The 20,379-nt window shown below is 35.8% G+C and overlaps 1 long non-coding RNA gene and 3 pseudogenes across 1 annotated transcript; 1 reads left to right on the top strand and 3 right to left on the bottom strand.

The window, feature by feature from the left end:
- Positions 1 to 131: 131 nt before the first annotated feature.
- Positions 132 to 1,827, bottom strand: LOC120165023 (annotated as a pseudogene).
- A 7,391-nt stretch (positions 1,828 to 9,218) lies between these two features.
- Positions 9,219 to 11,604, bottom strand: LOC120165073. Its single transcript, XR_005519781.1, has 2 exons — positions 11,476 to 11,604; positions 9,219 to 9,307 (listed from the first exon to the last, which is right to left on the bottom strand). It is a non-coding gene; the product is annotated as an uncharacterized LOC120165073 (long non-coding RNA).
- Positions 11,605 to 12,028: 424 nt separating this feature from the next.
- LOC120165049 lies at positions 12,029 to 14,956 on the top strand (annotated as a pseudogene).
- An 88-nt stretch (positions 14,957 to 15,044) lies between these two features.
- LOC120165048 lies at positions 15,045 to 18,740 on the bottom strand (annotated as a pseudogene).
- Between the last annotated feature and the right edge of the window lie 1,639 nt (positions 18,741 to 20,379).

Here is a 20,379-nt window from a genome sequence, read left to right as displayed (position 1 = left end):
ACTCGCGGAACTCGCTCAATAAACAGCCCTATTGTTTAGATGGCTCAAATTTATTGAAATCCTTATCTAAATTGTACATCTTACATTAATCAAACCATTGAACGAACAAAAAAATGTTCAAAATTAACGGATATTTGATTTAATATTCCTTTCTACAAGAGACGAGCAAAACTATGCTTATAACTCACTTTCATTGTCAACAAGCTTAAGACCCCAACTCATGTCTTCGCAGTGCCTTACATAAGGAACCACTGCACCTGTGTCAATGCCTCTCTTGGCTTTACAATCATAAAACGGTGGTGCATGGAAACATGGCTCCATCGACATGACTCGGCAACAAGGCGGATCTGGGACCGTCCGGTTCTCGGGTTTGTACAGTATCCATGGCTTCAAGCCTCCCAGGCTCTGAGCAACATAACCAAAAGTTGACCATCAGCTCGTTACAAGCACATCCATCAAGCTCAGTAAATACATTTCAGCTCATGCTTTCCGGTTGTGAAATTGCTTCTCCGTTTGCCGATACTCTTCGTGACTCGGTTGGTAAAAACCGATGATCTCCCCTGTCACGGTCGGATGTTCCCAGTACATGTCCCTTAATCTCTCAAAGTAACCGGCACTCAAAGATGTAACCAGCACAACTTTAGACTTCAAAGATTAATTGGTTATCAACTTTTCTGTGCTTATCTCGGGCAGCAGATTCTCCTTCAAGGCACAAGCAAGAATCTGATCAAAAACATGTTTGAATGGACCGGTCGCAGTATCGAATACCCTAATTTGGATGCATATCCTTTCATCTGCTTTAGCTAAATAAGCTTGATAATATCAAGTTATAAGTCCCCAAACCTCATTTGTAGGGTGGAGGAGATACCGACCCAAGAAGTGGAAAACCGTCTCTTTTCTCGGGAAGAGATTACCGAGTTCCTGCTCGAAAGAGGGGATCAAGAAGAGAGACGGGACAAAGTAGTTATCCGATTTCATGATCAACCATGAAACTTTCTGAAGAGAAGTTTGGTCTTGATCACAGAAAAAGAGCTTATCTTGATCATCATAATCATGAACCAGATGGAGATACACGAAAGATGATGATATCGACCTGTTTGAATTAGCAAAAGTGTTGCTCTTTAGAATTTTTCCGTAACAATGAAGAGATTTCTTATCGAGGCTGCTGAATTGCCTTGTAAGGGGGAAATCCAGGGGGAGAAACCAGGAGACCTCCAAAAATGGTTCACAAAAAAGATCAACCATATCTCCAGGGTCAACGAGTAGAACATGATTCATAAGGGCATAGAGAAATGCCGAGGCTAGGGTCAGTATCCTATTTCCCAATCCACTAAAGGAAATCCATACTAAATAATTACAATCTGTAGATTCAAGGTGATCCCCAGTCTTGAGCTTTTCCAAGGTTTTGTTATATGATTTGGTATACGGCCCACACCGTTTATGCAGAGCTTCATAACTCCGTAACCTCAAGATTAGATAAGGTGAAGCTTTATGTAGTGATTCTTTGCGGTATAAGACTGACTGATACCTGCTGATACAAGATGCTTCATTGAATCCACCTGCAAGAAGCCCACCTTGCAGTTTATCTTTACGCGCCTGGATAGGTGGGGCATAATCGTCTACTGGACCTATGACTAAAACGGGGAATACAAAGATTATTCCAAATTCATTTGAGAAAACAGAAATTGAAATCTGAGCAGGTAATGTCATTGTCAAGTCAAACAAATAGATGAGAACCGGGGAGGACCATGGTTCATATGGAAGCAATGGCAATGCATCTATTCTCAGGCCAAAAATTAACTAACAAACCAGCTGGTATTGGGGTAAATCGTTTGAGTATATTTCTGCTTACATGGAAAGTTGTCTTTGTTTTCTGTCTAACTGATTATGGTCAATGGTTCAAAAATTAAACGCTGTTGATTTCTTATATTGTTGATCTGTTCAATTTTAATTTTTAATCGTTAATGTTTGTTAATTTATTAACGAGTAGTAATTAAATTTTTCAAGAAAGATTCATGTGCATCACGTACCTCTTCTTTTTCATTTTATTTTTCTTCTTCCTCCTCCTTTGCTGCTCTTATAGGATCCAAAGTTGAAAATTTGGAAAGAAAAATTCCTAGTTGAAATTACTTGCAGACTGCAGTCAAACATTTCTACAACTTTCTCACGCTTTTCGGAAAAATTCCATGAACCCCAAGCTATATTATATACAACAGATACATCTGTATATATAAGCACATTTTGAGGGTGCAATACAAGTTGACAACTTGAGCATATGGAGCTGATATCTTCAAAGTTTCTAACACAAACAGATATCGAGAGAAGATGATCAGTTTCGACACGTATTCCGTTTTTGCTTCCCTTCATAGATGGAGACACCGGTCATCGATATGCTAATTGGCGAGTTATTGACGTCGGGGACAACATGTGAACTTTTCCGATGCATATGGCGAGATGGGATCTATGCGAAGCCTGTTTTCTCTAAAGGGTGGCTTGAATTCGTAGAACCTTAAAATCTACGATGTAGTAGTATTGTATGTTGAGAAAGATGTTGGTGAAGCTGTTATTTATTGAACTGAAGTGAGAAGGAATGTTTAGCAGTTGATGGGTCAGGTTATTTGGATTGAGATTGAACATTCACATCTTCATGGTTTGGCTTAGATTTTATGCAAAATTTTCCATTCATTTATGATTTTTCAAGTTTATGTTTTATTGTTATTAGGTTTTATGACTCGAATTTCGTTTTGATATGATTCATTTAGCAAAAAAAATTAAATTAAATTGGTTAAAGAACAAGGGCTATGGGACTACTTAACATAGGTGGACAAACAAATTTCAAAAGCTGGATGACAATTTTTTCATCTAAAAGACGAGCATCCAACTCCTTAGCATGGAGTGGGCAACAAGGAACACAACATATATACGCACAAAAGCTAATCAAACAAATCATAATCAACTTTAAAACTCATTTTTTCCATTTCTATTTACAAAGCTAATCATATATCATATGATGAGTTGCTTAACAGAGTCTCGGTATTTCTGGAATTTCACGTGCGTAGAAATGTTGGACTGCAGTCTGCGATGTCGTCGGGAGATAGCTTACCGGTGATGGAGAGGCCAAGCGTGGAGAAGAGTGAGTTAAGTGCTCCCACTGGCTTCTCTTTACTTGTCTATGCGTGAAGAAGAAGAAAGAGGAAGCGTGATTGTTTTTTAAAATGCCACATAATGGGTTGACGGACATTAACATCGAGAGGCTTAAACCGGACAGACATATAACGTAGGGATCCTGACTAGGGAAGGTACTTGACTGATATGACAGTCAAACATGTTGAGGCCAACTTTTTACTGAGGGTTAAAATCTCAAACCACATGATTTTCTTAATACTGCTTTGCCATAACAATTTTAATTTTTTTTCTAGCTATTGTACATTGCTTGAAGACAAGCAATAGCTTAAGTTTGGGGGTGTGATAACTCCATAAAAAAGACTCAATTTCTAGTCTTTTCACTTAAGTTATTGCTTGTCTAAACAAAGTATGCACACAATTTAATTGCATTTAGTTGCATTTAGGTTATATTTGTGGTGGATAAGTTTTGCTTCGGCAAAATTTATTTGGTTTGATTGATGCTACTGAGGAGAAAGAGTCTGTGTGGATTATGTATGTGCAGGAAATTTACTTAGGAAGAACATTTCAGTCGCGACAACGAAATTTGAAAGGGCCAATGGAATAGAGAAGCTAAAGAAAGTGAGGATCAGATTTATCTCGCCAAGACAAGGTTTATCTGGAAAGTCTGAAGCGGATATGACGAAATTGCCTATGTCACATGTCAGTTGTACGACTTCCTTCACGTGCAAGCAAGCCCTCAAGATTCTGACAACATCCATCTGCCTTTCTTTTTTAGCCTGGATAAGACAATAACGGGTATCTAGGGAATATTTATTTATGCAAAACCCTAGGAGATTTCCCTTTATAAATACCAAGCCATAGCCTCCAAGAGGAGGAAATGAAATTAGAAGAGCTTTACTTGAAGTGTGAGTAAGCAACTGCAGTGTTTCCCCATCGTTTACCAACCGACCTTTCTTGGTGTCCTCCATAGCCAGACTGTAGCAGAGCGGCGGTCAGGTCTCGAGAGAGGCTAACTGCCAGGGCAGGCGCAGTGTTGATCAGAATTGTCACGAAAGAGCCCTCGGTTTTGGGAGTCGTTCTTCCTTTGTTCTTAATTTCTTTACGTATTTGGGATTGTATTAAAACGATGATACTTGATTGACTTTTCGATAACACCATGAACTGTCTTACTTGGTGTTAATCTTTGTTTTGCCTAAACAATTATTTTCTACTTTATGAATGATCAATTATGATTCTGCTCATAACTGTTTTGTTCATTGTTTGAATATTTTGTCTTGACACCGTAAGAGCTTTGAGAGATTGCCTGGGGTCTTGCTGAAACATGTCTTGGCAATGTAAGAGCGTCGAGAGATTGCCCTTTGTCTAGATATTGATTCTTAGATTCGAGAGAATTAAGATAGATCTACGTGAACAATGGAATGGATTCGAGATGGTGATGTTCTAACTTGTATACCTTAGAGATAAGAAACGGATTTCAAAAGACTAAAAGGGATAGACGCTAAAGTAGGATAGACAACGACTATAGTTTACGCTAAGAGGTATTACTACAACAACAGTCTGACAAACCAAGGGTTGTAGTTAATGCTAAGTAGTATTGCCATAGCAACCGTCTAAGAATACTTAGTAATCCTATCGGGCAGCTTAAGCATGCTATAACAATTCATTATGGACTTAGAATAATTGATTGGCAATACAAAAGATTAGCATGAGTGCTCTGTGATAAGTCTGAATATCTGAGGTTATTTTGGAAATATTTAAATCAACGTTTATCCTTGCTTTATTTATTTTACTTCGATAGTTTTGCATATTTATTTTGTCTCGACCAAACTTTTCTGCAATCATACTTATAATATTTTCTTGATTTATTACTAATAGTTTTCTAGTTTGACAAGATAATAGGAATTAGCTTGTGACAACTAGTTCTGGTTATGGTGAAACTTAAAAACTTCGACCAATCTTTGAGGAGACGGTAACTCACTTACCCTATATTACTTGATTCGATTATGTATACTTGCACATAATTGCTTGCCTTAGCATATACATTTACAAGCGATCAAGCTTCAATGATCTTCACAAGGTTGTTAGACCGTTGATTTGTGACCTGCTCTAAGACCAAATGTTGGAAATTTGGAAACTTGATTCGATCAATTGAAATATGCCAAAAGGGGGTTAATTGGCCAAATAAAAATGGTAGGAGTATGGAGAGAAAGGATAGATAATTTACACAATGATTTAGATTGGTTGGATTTTTCAACCAAGTCTATATCCACTACCTTAGCTCCACACTAAAGATTTTCAAACAAATTTACTAATTTGTTCTTTCTTTTTCTAGGTTCAAGAGTGACCTTTTACAACTCCCTAGTTTTCAATGGCTAAACTAGAACCAAACCCTTTTTACAAAAAGATATAAAGATTGTAAACAAGAAAACATCACAAGGTAGGTGTTTACACAATTTAGTTCACTAAAACACTATATACAAGAGAAAATAAAGATAAATAGTGAAAAAGTTTTTCTCTTGAAGATCAATTCTTGAATAGGAGTTATGTAACCTTCTTTAGGTGTCTTGAACTTGTTTTTATATGATGGAATGAGTTTCTGGACGTTTCTAGCCATTGGGAATATTTTGGAGCTGTTGGAAACCTTAATTTTGAGCATTGAATGCTCACCTGCAACTTTGGTATTGAGACCGGAAAGTTGGTCTCGAGACCAAGCCTTCCAACGGTCGAAAATATAACCGTTGAACCCTTAGTGTCAATACCAACACCATGGTATCAATACCAAATTTTCCTACTAGAATATCAGTCTCCAGACTACCATGTTGGTCTCTAGACTGGCTGGTATTAGTCTCAAGACTGATAGGGTTTTTGGCTAATTTTAAGGGTTTTGGCTAATTTCAAGAGTTTTGAGTTTTAAAACAATATTTAAAAGTTTGACAAAGTTAGAAAACATTTAAAACATAATTTTCAAATTTATTTGGACCTTAAATTATTTTTGAAAACTTTGAATAAATTCAATTTAGTTCTAACAAACATTTTACCCTTATTTGTTATATCAAAATATAGATTCAACATTCTCACATTTTTTGATATAACAAAACCTTTGAAAAAATAGTTTTTTGACAAAAGCTCTCTCTTATTGAAACACCAGTTGAATAGGAGAAATAATTTGAGAAAAAAAGTAAGCCCTCTATTTCATTCTTGAAATTGAATTTTTCAAACACCAGTTTGTGAACGACAAATGCCGCTACCTTTTGTGAGGCTTGTTTTAGCGGCGCTTTTTGTCGACGTTTGTTTTTGTGCTACAAAGGTTTTTAGCGACGCTTAAAAACGCCACTATATAACCAAATAAACTCCGCTAAAAACTTGTTTTACTATAGTGATTGGATGAGGGAAAATCAAAGGCTAAGATTAACTCCTTGTTTTTTTCCACTAAATATTTTCTCATTTTCTACTATTAATATCAGCCTTTGATTTCCAACATAAAATGATCCTAAAGGTATACAACTTTTTCATTTTACATTATTTAATTCGATCCTAGCCCATATACATATATATGGGCAGGATCCACTTACACTAATTTACAGTCATTATATTTAAATAAATAAATTACTAATGTTTAATTAAAATTTATAACTCATAAATAAATATATTTTAACTCACCGTAAAACAATATCCTTTTTATCTCAATCTTATATCTTAAATCATAAACCCTAAAATCCCAAATTCTAAAATATTTACCTTAAACCATAAAACTTAATTTTAAACCTTAAACCATAAACCCTAAAACTTAAATCTTAAACCCCAAGCATTAACCACTAACCTTAAAAAATATTATTTTATTGTGAATTAAAGAAATATTTATTTATGGGTTATAAATTTTAATTAAATCTAAACTATTTATTTATTTAAATATAATGAGTACAAATTGATATAAAATTTATTAGTTCAACATATATATATATATGGAGGATCATGTTATATTCTGTGTAAAATTAAGAACTTTATATCTTTTTAGGACTGTTAGATGAGAGAAAACAAAGGCTGAGATTAACAATAAAAAATGAGACGATATTCACTAAATAAAAATAATGAATTAATCTCAGAATTTGATTTCTCATCATCTAATGGTCACAAAAAGATGTAAAACTCTTAATTTTATATTGGGTCAAAGTGAATCTTAACTATATATATAGATTAATTAATTAATCTATTAATCCTAGGCAAAGGGAAAGGCAGTTTTTGTTGTAAGAGGCAGGCATGCAGGCCATGATTTTGATTGGTTGGGACTAATGTACTTCCATGGATAGCAATAATTGTGATCGGCAAACTGAAATTATTGAAATTCTGTTGAACAAGTTTCATGTTGTCTATTCATATGTGAAATTAAAGTGTTGCTTGATTTCAATTTTAACCATTTTGCTTAAACATATTACTGATTTTTAGGTAGAAATTCATAATGTTCTAGAATAACAAATATCAAGAACGACAAAGAACACTCGAAATGACGAATCCAGGAATTTAAGAATAAGATTCAAAATTTTAATTTTATTTTCTAAAAAATAATAGGGGTACAAAAAAATTCATTTTTCTTTAAAAAAAAATTAGTTGACCCTTATTCTCATATGTAATGGGGTAAGGGGAGGTAGGATAATAGGCTGCCCCTAACGTCAGGTTGAGAGCAGCTTCTGTGAGACCTCCAAATTATGAATTACCCACCGTACGACTCGATCCCACGACCTCAAGATTAAGAACCTTGTGCTCTACCAACCGAGCTGGATAGGCAACTTCATTTTTCTTTAACAAATTATACTAATTTTTTTTTTTCCTCTAAATAATGGGGATGCACTTGATTCCCTAAGAGCTTAGTGCATCCGCCCCTGACCACTCGACTAAACTTCGATGAGCAATCTCATTATTAAGTAGAATGATTCAACTGGATTTTCAAACTGTCATGGAACATTTGAGGTTATTTGTTCGGCCAGCTTGAATATATAAGACCATCCTTAATTTGAGAAGTGATGTCTCTAATGACATTTTTGGAGCATATTTTCTCAAACGTCTCCTCCTATCAAATCTTTTCGTCCTTTTCTTTGTTAAGAAATTTATGTTTTTCTTAAATGGGTGTCAAAGTGATCGGTCAAAGGATGCCAACTAGGTCGGACTTTGCCAACTCAGCCGCCCAAACGTGCCACATCATACTTTCATAATTGAATAACGAATGATTAAGTGACTGATTTATAATAAAACGATAAAATTTATAATGATAACAAATATGTAGGGAAACATGTAATTTCACAATAATTGTTTGGGTTGCACCAGTGGTTTAGGCGCTCTAAATTTCTTTTTTGTTCCCGGGTTCGATCTCCTCAGCTGCAAAATGATTTGTTATTTGTTTTACCTTTAAATAGATGGTGACATGTCACCATTTGATTGGTGAGGGAATTTATTTAATTTAAATATTAAAATTAATTAAAAAAAGTTCTCTAATCAGCTTGTGACATATGTCTAATATTGAATGGAAAATTAATTCTTTCAATTAAATTTAAATTAGGATGAATTGATAAATTATACAAATAATAAAAGGTTAAATAGTTATATGATCAACGATATAATTTACCCTTAAATATAATATAGTTTAAGTACTTAATTTGATAAAAAATAATTTATGTACTTAAAATAAAAGGAATACATAGTTTGAGTGCCTATTTTCACTTTAAACATTTTCTTAACCAATTGACAATAAACACTTGCACACTTTGAATACATAATTTTTTGAACTCGAACCTCTAAAAAAATAACACTCATTTTTATCATTTTTTCTTTGATTATTGAAGTGGCTAAACAGGTGATTTATAATTAAAATTGTGTTATTTTCATTAATTAAATAGTAATTGGTGATCAAATTAAATAAATTAAAAATATAAGTGATTATTTTATAATTTTTTATTTTCAAAATACTTCTGATTTATTCATTTATTGAAAAGGGATGGGGGTAGTGTGACAATTATTACTATTAAATGATAAAGATCTGAAAGGGAGACGTGGTCTTCTCTCTATATCTACCAAACTATGCAAAGTCCTTCGCTTTTTTATTTTCTCCTCCACCTGTCCCCTCCTTTTTGCCACCTCATCCATCTCTCTAGCCTACTCCAACGAGCGCATTACGCACCCCATTTTCCTCCTTCCATCCAACGCTCTGCCTAATAATGCGCTCATTAGTCACAGCCACTCTCCTCATTTACTCGGGTGTAAACGTGTCGAATCGAGTTCAAGTATTGTCGAACTCGATTTAAACTCGAAGACTTTAAATATAAATTCGACTCGACTCGAAAATCCACGAACTTAAAATTTCAAACTCGACTCGAACTTAAAAAATAACATTAAAATTCGACTCGAACTAAAAAAAAAGCTCGATTTTGAGTTCAATTCAAACTCAATTCAAACTCATCCATTTTATACACTCTCCTTACCCCCTTGTTCCCAATAACCATCATTCATTTATTTCATCTAGTAGTTTAATTCTTTGTTTAATCTCCTTTTCAACCGAAAAAAGTAATTTTCCTCTGGAAAAGTTCGATCTTCAGCTAGTTTAATTATGCATGTCGTCGGATATAAGCTAGACATGTTTCTCTGCTATCTGTAGTTTTCTCACTTTCTCTTCAACGAATCAGAAATATTTTCGTTCTAAAGATGGACGGATGCGGCAACGACTTCAACGGAGTTAATTGGGACGAGAACTTCATATTTGATCTCACGAGTTTGATATTGTAATTGACATCTGCGACGAAAACTTCTTAAAAGTCATTTCTTTTTTTTTCCTCCTTTTTCTATCATTGGGCGTCTTGGAATGGGAAGAGATAGTTTGCTACTACCAACAGTTGGACCGCCAATTAAACCGCGAGCAGGGTTATGGAGAAAACAGGCTAGAAGAGGCTCTTACAGAGGAAGCTTAGGGCTTTTTTGCAAACAAAAAATAGGTTGGGGGAGCGTTTTTTATTGAAAATTTCGCTGCTTTTAGTTGATGTGGGGGGCCTTTTGAAGTAAATCAAAGAGATGGTTTCTGTTTTTGGGGAGAGATAGGGATGGGCAGCAGTACAATTAGCAGTGGATTACACCAGATACTGAGAAGTCTCTGTAGTTAAAGTAGTTAAAGAAATAATATGTAAGGATGCAATCAGTTGAACATAGGGTCTTGTTACCCCCCCAACCCAATCCTCTGTTAAATTTTATTGTGATTATGATAAGTACCAAATTTATGTATCTCTAGCTTATGCAAAAGTCCAGTTAGTCCTTATTCCTTGTTATGCAGGATTGTTGGACAAGTGGCAGTTTCTGGAAAGCATCAATGGACATTTGCAGATAAGCACGTTAACAGCTCCTGCTCATCGTTTGAGGTGAGGAGCTTACCAAGCATTGATGTCTAACATACTGTTTCAGAGTTGATTTTATTTTCAATACTCACTCTGTTTGCTGCCTTAATTTGATTTGAATTTCAGTTATCTGATGGTTGGGAAAGTAAGTTATCTGAATTTAATCATTATTCTAAAGTTAGTATATTTAATTTAAATTAGTCCTCACATTTAGATTTTTTTTTAATTTAGTCAGGATTGTTTTCTTTAATTAATTGTGCATATTTATTTTGCATGTTGATATGTTTATGTATGAGTATGTGATTGATTCATTTAGGAATCACACAACATCATTTTGCATAATTTGTTACATTCATGTGCATAACTTAACTTCTATCATATAATTGGATTTAGGTTTTAGGGTTTAGGTTTTAGGGTTTAGGGTTTATAGTTTGTGGTTTGTGGTTTAAGATTTATTACAAAGATATTAATTAATCAACTTGATATCGATTTACGAGGTAAGTATAATTTAGAGTTTAGAGTTTAGGGTTTATGATTTAGAATTATTGTTTAAGGTTTAGGGTTTAAGGTTCATTGCAAGGACATTAATTAAATTTGAGGGTAGTTGTATTATAGAATTTTTAATATATTTTTAAATTTTTATAATTATCAATAGTGTATTTTTAATATATTTTTAATAATGTAATTTTAAAAAATTTAAAATTATAATATAATATTTTTTCGAGCTGCTCACGAGCTTTTCGAGTCGAATATCAAGTAGCTCGTTTAGGCTCGTTAAGAACTCGAGTCGAGCTCAAGCTCGAGTCGAGTCCATTCGATTCAAGTATTTATCGAGCCTTGATCGAGTCGATCTCGAATAGCTCGCTATCTGTCTCGTCTCATTTACAACCCTAACTCTGAATTTAGGATTCAGGATGAGGTAATCTCCACTTTGGTCGTTTTGTTTACGGGTTCCTTGTGGTTTCATGGTTCCTCCCACCATCCATCCTTGCAGTCCGATTGGGTCCACTTGTACATTTCATTGCCTTTCATGGAAAGTCTGGTTCATTTTTTATAACCAAGTGGAAAAAGATATGGAAACTTCGACGAACAATCAAGCTTAGTCCTTTATTAGGAGGACGGTGGACCATATAGGTTCAGGATAATTAGAAACCCTGATCCCAATTTTGTATCTTGTTCAGATTGTTGGGAAAAAGGACGACTTTTATGGGCTTACTTTAGTATCCTCCTTTTGATTTTTATATATATATTAAAAAAAAGAGAAAGCCCTGTTTTTTTGGTGAGATAGTTTGAAGAAGAAAGGTTTTGTCTTTGCTTTTTTGGAGTGTGGGGGATGAAAGATAGGAGCAAAGTGAGGATTTTTCTGTGTGATAATGATACAAAGAGTTGTCAAGAAATGTTCTCTTCTTTTGACATGTTCTTACCAGGGTATGCTTCTCATTCTGTGAATTTTCTTTTTCATTTTGCTATTACTGAGAGTTGTATAATTAATACTGTCTAGTTGCAATGTGTTTATCGCGATTGCGGATATAATGGCTTCTATTAAAGTTACCACGGCAATTACGGTCATGCAATAACGGTTTTGAATGGTATGCTGCCCGCTATATAACATTCGCTATTCCAATAATGGACCGAAGGAGATCATTATTATCATTAAGAGCATGGTATTAAATTGTCGTCGCAACTTAGTGTAACGGCCGTACCGAAACCTTTTTCAAGGTTACATCCGATACTGTAACCGCAATTTAGTACTATGATTAGAGTTCTATAGAATTGATTGCTGGAAAATCCCAGAACCCTTTGTCTTTATCCCTAATTTAATTAGTTATCGTCTTCTTTAAATTTTCTTTGCTATTTAGACTTTCCCCTCCACCATCTGTGCTAATGTGTGTTTCAACACGTATAACAACATAGTGATGGTTAGCCTTTTGAGTTGAGAGTTGGATTACTTTTTAGTGTATGTTTATTGTGCCACTTATTTAGGCTGCTTCTACTTTTTGTAGGAACTCTATTACTTCTATCATTATATGTTCCAATTAGGAGAGAGTACCCTATAGTTTCATGACTGATGACACTTTCCATATACTTCTAGAAGAGATATCAGCTTCATGATTTTGTGTTACTCGCTGAAGTTGACCTCCCAATGTCAAAAGGAATGAATTTGTTGAAGTATATTATGCGGAATAAGGATCTGCGTCGGATTCCTGTTATTAGTGAGTTTGCCTTTAACCTTCTTTTCTTTGGCTGTCTGGCTTTTGTGATTGCGAATTTTCCTTTTTGGTGTTTGTGGTCTGATTATTATGTTTTTCTTTCCTTTCTATGATAAGTGATGTCGGCCCGGGATGAGGTTTCTATTGTTGTTAAGTGTTTGAGGCTTGGTGCTGCTGATTATCTTGTCAAGCCTTTACGAACCAATGAGTTGTTGAACTTGTGGACGCATATGTGGAGAAGGCGGGGTGAGGTTTGTTTTTTTAGCAGTTTTCCTTTTATCGGTTAGTTTCAGCTGTACTTTTTGTAGGGTTTTCCCCCTCTGGCTGTCTTTGATTTCCTCCCCACTGTAAAAACAGTTCCATTATAGTTTATACTTGTAAAAGTATAATTAAGGTAAAAATTAGATAGAGAGAACCGAGAAACTCATTAACCGACATTCTTTTGAGAGTTGATATGCATGCATGGTTGCATGAATGGATGTTTAATGAGAACTACCTGTGATATTATGCTAGTTGCTTTCTCTGACAGCTTGGTCTGGCGGAAAGGAACATCTTGAACTATGACTTTGATCTGGTGGCATCAGACCCTAGCGATGCTAATACAAACAGTACTACTTTGTTCTCAGATGACACAGCGGACAAGTCCCGGAAGGCCTCCAATCCAGATATGGGAGCTCCAATTCATCTGGAAGACGAAGTGAGTATTGAACTCGGATAACCAAATACATATTTGTGTACATTTAAAATTAGGGGAATGTGTTATCTGTGGAACCGACTATCCAGGTTGTTCGCGGCCATTGTGAAGTTGTACAGGATAGATTATGAATATGCACTTTAGGCATGTTAGGCAAGTTGTCTATGAATGATAATCTGCAGCTGTGGACGCATTTTGTAATTTCACATATTTACTCGGTTTTACGAATATATGGAAAATCATTGGCGTAAAGAGTGAAATTTATAGTTTTGTTAATATATGTTTTTTCGTCTTTCAGTTGGCTGCTGCTACTGTGGAGTTTCCTCCGAATGATTCAACTGAATGTCGTCCCGGTGTTCCAGGAATAACTGGTAGGAGAACAGGAGGACTGTTCTTATACTTTTTTGATGTCTAGGTCTCCGTCTTTTCTTCATCTATTATTCGTTATAATGCAAGCATTAGTTATCATGCGATAACACTGGAATACCGGGAAACCATGGCTGTGATTCTTTTCCGGGTTTCCCAACTTTTGGATTCACTGATTCTCTTATTCAGTTGATGTCCTAATGTCGGTGATATTTTACTCAGGTCAACTTGCATGTGGTCCAAAGAAGAGTGAACTAAAGATTGGTGAGTCGTCTGCCTTCTTTACATATGTAAAGTCACCTGCAGTAAAAAGCAGCACTCAAGCGTCGACCCCGAATGATGAAAGTGCTGCCCGAATTAAGATCCTTGAAGAGGATCTTCCGCAATCTGTTCAACAGGTGGTTAATGATACCCAAGTACATGAGAACGGTGAAGCGTGGGAAAACTGTTCACAAGGCGATGACTTTCCGAGCAGCAGTAGTGTACTGGATTCACTTTCCTTAGAAAGGTCTTCTACTCCTGCATCGATAGAGTTCTTGCAGCAAAAGAATTATGGGGAAGACAAGATTCTTCGGGAACTCGTGCCTCCAAGAAACGAACCTCGACATGATGTATCTCGTTTACCAACATAAAGTGCTTTTTCGTACTATATGTCGGGAGCTATGAATCAAGTTATGATGCAGCCATCGGCCCAGTTGTTTGAGAACAACCTCCTCGAACTCCGAAACCTTGCTAGTTCTGGTGTGCTATCTCAATATAAGCACCTGCAACATTGTCATTCCCATTCATATGTTGGTGGTATGGCATTGTTTCCGTACTATCCGGACATGTGCGTGCAACATGATCCGATGCTGACAGGTCATTCATGGCCGTCTGTTGAAAATTCATCTTCCGGTGAAGTGAAACCAAGTAAGGTTGACAGAAGAGAGGCAGCACTAATCAAATTCCGGCAGAAAAGGAAAGAGCGCTGTTTCGATAAGAAGATTCGATAGATAAATAGAAAAAAGCTAGCCGAAAGGAGGCCGCACTTGAGGGGACAGTTTGTGAGGAAACCAAATGGTGTAACTGTTGATCTTAACAGCGAACCTTGTGCCGATTATGACGAGGAAGAAGACTATGAGCAGGTATCGAGGGATTCTTCTCCTGAAGACGATACTCAATGACATCGATGATCAGTTTGTATTCATGGAAAGGAGTCATACTTGTTGAAGAAGAGCATGGACCATGTATCAGAACAAACATGCACTGCCGAATATCGATCAGGCGAAAGCAACTGGATTAAACTATCGGACGTGTTTCATACGGGACGAACCCTGAAGTTACCCTGGCTCTTGATAGAATCAGTGCCCCTGGCCCTGTGTACTGCATGTAAACGGAGTTTGTTCTTCCCTAGATCAAATTTAATCAATAGATACAAAGGCATTTCCAGTTTTTTTTTTTTTAATTAAGAAAGTGAGACTTCCCAAAATCATTGTCAAACGAAGAATGTAATCCCATGGTACTTCATCAATGAAACGACAAGCATCGGATGCCATGAAATTTCTTGGGAAAGTACATAAATAGTCCTCCAATTATAGGGTGCGATTTTGTCAAGTCTTTCAACTATTAAAAATTATAAAATGGTCTCTCGATTTAGGGTGTTGCTTTGTTGAGTTCTCCGATTATTAAAGTTATAAAATGATCATTTACAATTCATATATTCTAAATTTATCATTTTCAATAAAAATTGACAATTGCTTGAGTTCAACATTAATATATTGATTGAGATATGATAAAATCTGTTCTCAGAATCGTTTGAGTTATATTTTGTAGATCGACTCTTTATTTACATTATGTCATCAAATTAATGCTTGAAATATTATACTGTCGAGTTAGTGCTTAAAAGTAAGAATAGAGATAGTAGACATTATTAAAATATGATTTTATCATATTTTATTAAGTAAGTTAACATCTAGCTCAAACGATCATCAATTTTTTTTTACAGAAATGATGAGTTTGAAACATATGAATAGTGAAGTAATTATTTTATAACTTTTAACTGTCGAAGAACTCAACAATACAACACATTATAGTTAGATAATTATTTTGTAACTTTTAATAATTAAATGACTAAACAAAGTAACTCTTTACAATCGAGGGACCATTTATGTACTTTGTCCAAGTTTCTTTATAGTATACTTGTAAATAATATACGTAAACTCTGTAGGGCAGTAGAAAATTCGATCTTAATTATTTAACATTTTTCATGAAATTACAGAGACATAAGCAGTACAGTGTTTCTTTTGTTCTTCACTGCCATGAAACAAGGCTGTATTAATGTTTTGCAAAGCAATAAAGGTGAATGAATGCGCCCAAAAAAGAAGAAGAAACCCCATGATTTACCTTGCTTGGATATTTACAACATTTGGAAAATTCAACTGAGAATCATCATCAATTCCAGAAAGAAGATTGGCAATGGCCTCGGGATCTATACCTCGTTTCCTTTCTAATGATTCATCATTCTTGGAAGAAGAAGAAGCTTCTTGAAGTTGCAATGAAGATTCCAAGTTCCACAACACATCCCCCAAGCTCGGCCTGTCAACTCCATATTCAGCCAAGCATTTCTCTGCAGCTTCTGCAAATTTCTTCAATGATTCTTCATTGATACTCCCTGCAATCTTGGGGTCAACGATGTTCTCGATCATCCCTTTTCTATGACACTGCATTGCCTATTCGGCCAAACTGACTTGATCCCTGGGAAGCCCGGGGCATATCACCGCCCTCGCCAATAAAACCTCGAAAAGCACCACACCGAACGAGTAAACGTCCGACTTATCCGTGAGTTGCTGTCTTCTGAAGTATTCTGGATCGAGGTACCCGAAGCTACCCTTCACTGCGGTGCTGACATAGCCTTGCTCCATAGGAGCAGCTTTCGAGAGCCCGAAATTAGAAACCTTGGCTAAAAAAGTTATCGTCTAGGAGAATGTTTGTGGTCTTTGCGTCGCGGTGGATGATCCCTTGTGCTGCGCCGGTGTGGAGGTAATGCAATCCTCGCGCTGCACCGATGCAGATATCGAGCCTTTGTTTCCAGGACAGAGTTGGTTTGTCATTCGAACCGTAGAGATGGTCGCGGAGCGGACCATTTTCCATGTACTCGTAAACCAGGATCATCTCCGATTCCTCATCACAGAATCCTATAAGTGACACCAGATGTCGATGCCTAAGCTTCGAAAGCATTTGTATTTTGGTATTGAATTCGTCTATTCCTTGCTCGGATCCCTGGTTTCCTTGTTTTATTGCGACCTTGGTTCCGTCTTCTAGGGTTCCGAGGTACACTTTCCCGAACCCACCGACGCCGACCACCGTCTTTTCGTCAAAATTATGCGTCGCGGTATGAAGCTCGGCCAAAGTGAAGGACCAGCCAAGACCCTGAGTAGCGTACAAACTCGGGTGTCCACTCTTACTTTTTCTCGAGCCAAAGATGCTCGATTTCCGGGAAATGCTCAGGAAATTTGAATTGCCACCATGGATAGGTAAAAGCCACGACGAGAAGCTCGTCTGTTTTTGCCAGTCACAAGGCCGTTTTCTCCACCGGATGCAAACGATTCCGAGGAAGAACATGGCAAAGAAGGCCATACAGAGCCCTGCAATTGCAACCACTTTGAGTTTCACAGGTTTCCCCTTGTATGAACCATCAACAGCATACAAACCATCCAAACTATCAGCAAAGTTGCTCAGCTTCATGATCGCCAAGCCATTGAGGATTGCATCAGGCAGACCACCATTCGAGGACGGACCGACTTGAATCAGGATGGAATTGTTCGTGACGGCCGATGCATCAAGCACGAAATCCATGTGATACGGAGTTGCCAAGCCACCGGCTGCGGAGGTGAGATCAAGATTCGAAACCGCCATAAAGCTGTTTATATACACATTGAAGTACAAGTCATTGGGGGACTTGCTTACAATGTCACAGAAGTGCATCCTGATGAGATACGAATAGCCTGCATCGACGTTCACCTTCCAAGTGAGATTCAAATTCGGTTCCATCGTCTGAGCATATGCCTCCGGCGTCATCCTCTGTGCTGTTTCGTAAACCGAATCCGGAGCAATGAACCGAGTGATCCGTTTGTCAGGCCTGATAAATGTAACTTTCACAGCTTGAGCTCCTTGTGGGAAAACATTGTATGGCTCATCAGGAAGCCATGTCCTAGCTAATGTATCGTTTTTGGGACTCAACGTCGGCCCCCCCATATTCAACCGATACGAAACTTCCAAAGCATAATTCCGCAAGCCATTCACAGTGCCTCCTTGTGGAACCACTGGTGCAGAATAGGAGAAAACTTCGTCGGGAACAGCCGCGATCTCGACGGTGTTAATGAACGCAAACGAACCCTTTTCCGGCTCGAAAACGAGGGAGAAATGTTGTGCAGCGTTAACAAGGTACTCCTTGAAAACCACCTTAGAATCATCACCGGTGGAGAAATCATGTAAAAGGACGAACTTCTGGGTATGGACAGTGAAAACCGAAGTTTTAAGATCGTAGAGAGGGTGATGAAGAGGGTAAAAGTAAAAACGAACCCAATGTTTGCCTGGTTTCGAGATGGAAAACGTGTATTTTGAAACATCATTGAAAACCCTAGCGGTTTTGTATAAATCCGTCATTGAAGAGAACATGTGATCGGAGAAGACAGTGCTGGGAATGGAATCAACCGACGCCATGATATTTTGTTTAGTGGATAAGTAAGTAGTGGATTCAGAATCCGACATGAACACCCGTTCATCATCGAGCTTTGTTTCCATGGAAGACCCACAATCGATAAGATAATTATCAGACGGCTCATACGAAGCAGATGGTGATGGAGGAGGGGCTGAAACAGCATAAGCATGGTTTGATATGAGGTAAATGGAAATAATGAAGAGAAAAGAAAGGGAGGAGATAGAATTATTTGGAGGCATTAATGACGGCCTCCTTCTATGATCTCCTCCTCCCATTTTTAATCTGGAAAACACTAACTCGGTGATGGCGGTGGTGGCGGTAGTGGTTTGGACATGCTAGTGGATGGTGGTGGTGGAGAGTGGGCGCGAATTTGTACGTAAGAAAAATGGTTAGTTTGTTGGAGCACGTTGGGAAGAGACGTGCAAAAGAGTAAGGGTCATTTTGTAACGATAAAACTTAAAACTATTAAGTTGTTAAACTAGTGCTAGATTAACAAATCCCGACCCAAACTTAATAGTTTAAGTTTTATCGTTACAAAATGACCCTCTACGAGATCATAAATAGTACTAATAATTTTAAGGATAAATTATACGTTTAATATATCAATTATCACTTTTGTTCTGCTTTGGTTACTCAGTTATTATTTTTAAAATCATATTTAACGTTATATTTTAGTTTAATTTTTGTCACCCACCACCGTTAAAAAAATTAATGATGGTGCTGATGTTTTACTATAAGATAAAACCACACCATCATTTAAAAAATGACATATCAGTCGTTCTATTAAATTTTTTAAAAATGAGTGCCCAAAATAAAATTATTGTTTTTTGATTAATCTGGGGTAAGTGTGAGGTAATATCTGTTCAAAGATAATTGTCAACCATTTAACATTGATTGTTCATAACTCTGACATTCCTAGTGAGCAAACCCAAAACCTCAATATATAATAACAATTCTTTTACCACTGAAATCACTTGGTATGTACTATATTTTATTCACTTTTTTTTAATATCGTTGAAGGTGCTGCTCTAACAAATATCCAAAATGGATTCATGGTAATATTTGATTTTTGTTAAATATATATCATTTACTTTATATATTAAAATTTGTAATTATTCAGAAAAATCAAATAAAAAGTTTTTTTTAGTTATTTATAATGAATTCATATTTTTTTACATAATAACAATAAATGTTCTATATTTAAATTAATAAAAATAACTTTAAAATATTACATAAAATAATATTTTCAAGAAAATAAATCAATCTAAATTTAAACAAATTAATGGTTCAAGTGGTTAAATGGCGTGTGCGAGTGTAGAATGTGTGTGCGTTGTTAATTAAAAATAACTATGAACAAATATTACTTTATAATTGTAGACACTTATTTTCGTCATGAGTTTTTTTTCATATAGCATAGTACACATAATAATTTCAAATATAGTTTTTTAAAAAATATATAATAAATGTTTTTAAAAACATTTTTGAAAACGTATGATATATGGTTTTCAAAAAATATTTTTGAAAACGTATAATATATGTTTCTGAAAATATTTTTGAAAACGTATAATATATGGTTTTAAAAAAACATTTTTGAAAATGTATAATGTATGTTTTTGAAAACATTTTAAAAAAACATATAATATATGGTTTTGAAAACATTTTTGGAAAACATATATATAAAATATTTTTGAAAACATATTTTGAAAACGTATATATAGTTTTTAAATATTCTTGGAAGAATATAATATATAATTTTCAAAAACATATTATATTTGAAAATATAATATATTATATAGTTTTTCCCTTTTAAAATATATATATTAAGCTTATTATTGTTTTTATTATTATTAATTTTATTTTTTATTCTTTTTTAGGGTCCAACTTTTTTAGGGTCCAAGTCCAGCCCAATAAAAG

The sequence above is a fragment of the Hibiscus syriacus genome, unplaced genomic scaffold, assembly GCF_006381635.1.
Source record: "Hibiscus syriacus cultivar Baekdansim isolate YM2019G1 unplaced genomic scaffold, ASM638163v2 tig00111566_pilon, whole genome shotgun sequence".
Taxonomy (NCBI): domain Eukaryota; kingdom Viridiplantae; phylum Streptophyta; class Magnoliopsida; order Malvales; family Malvaceae; genus Hibiscus; species Hibiscus syriacus.
This window is presented reverse-complemented; position numbering and strand designations above follow the sequence as displayed.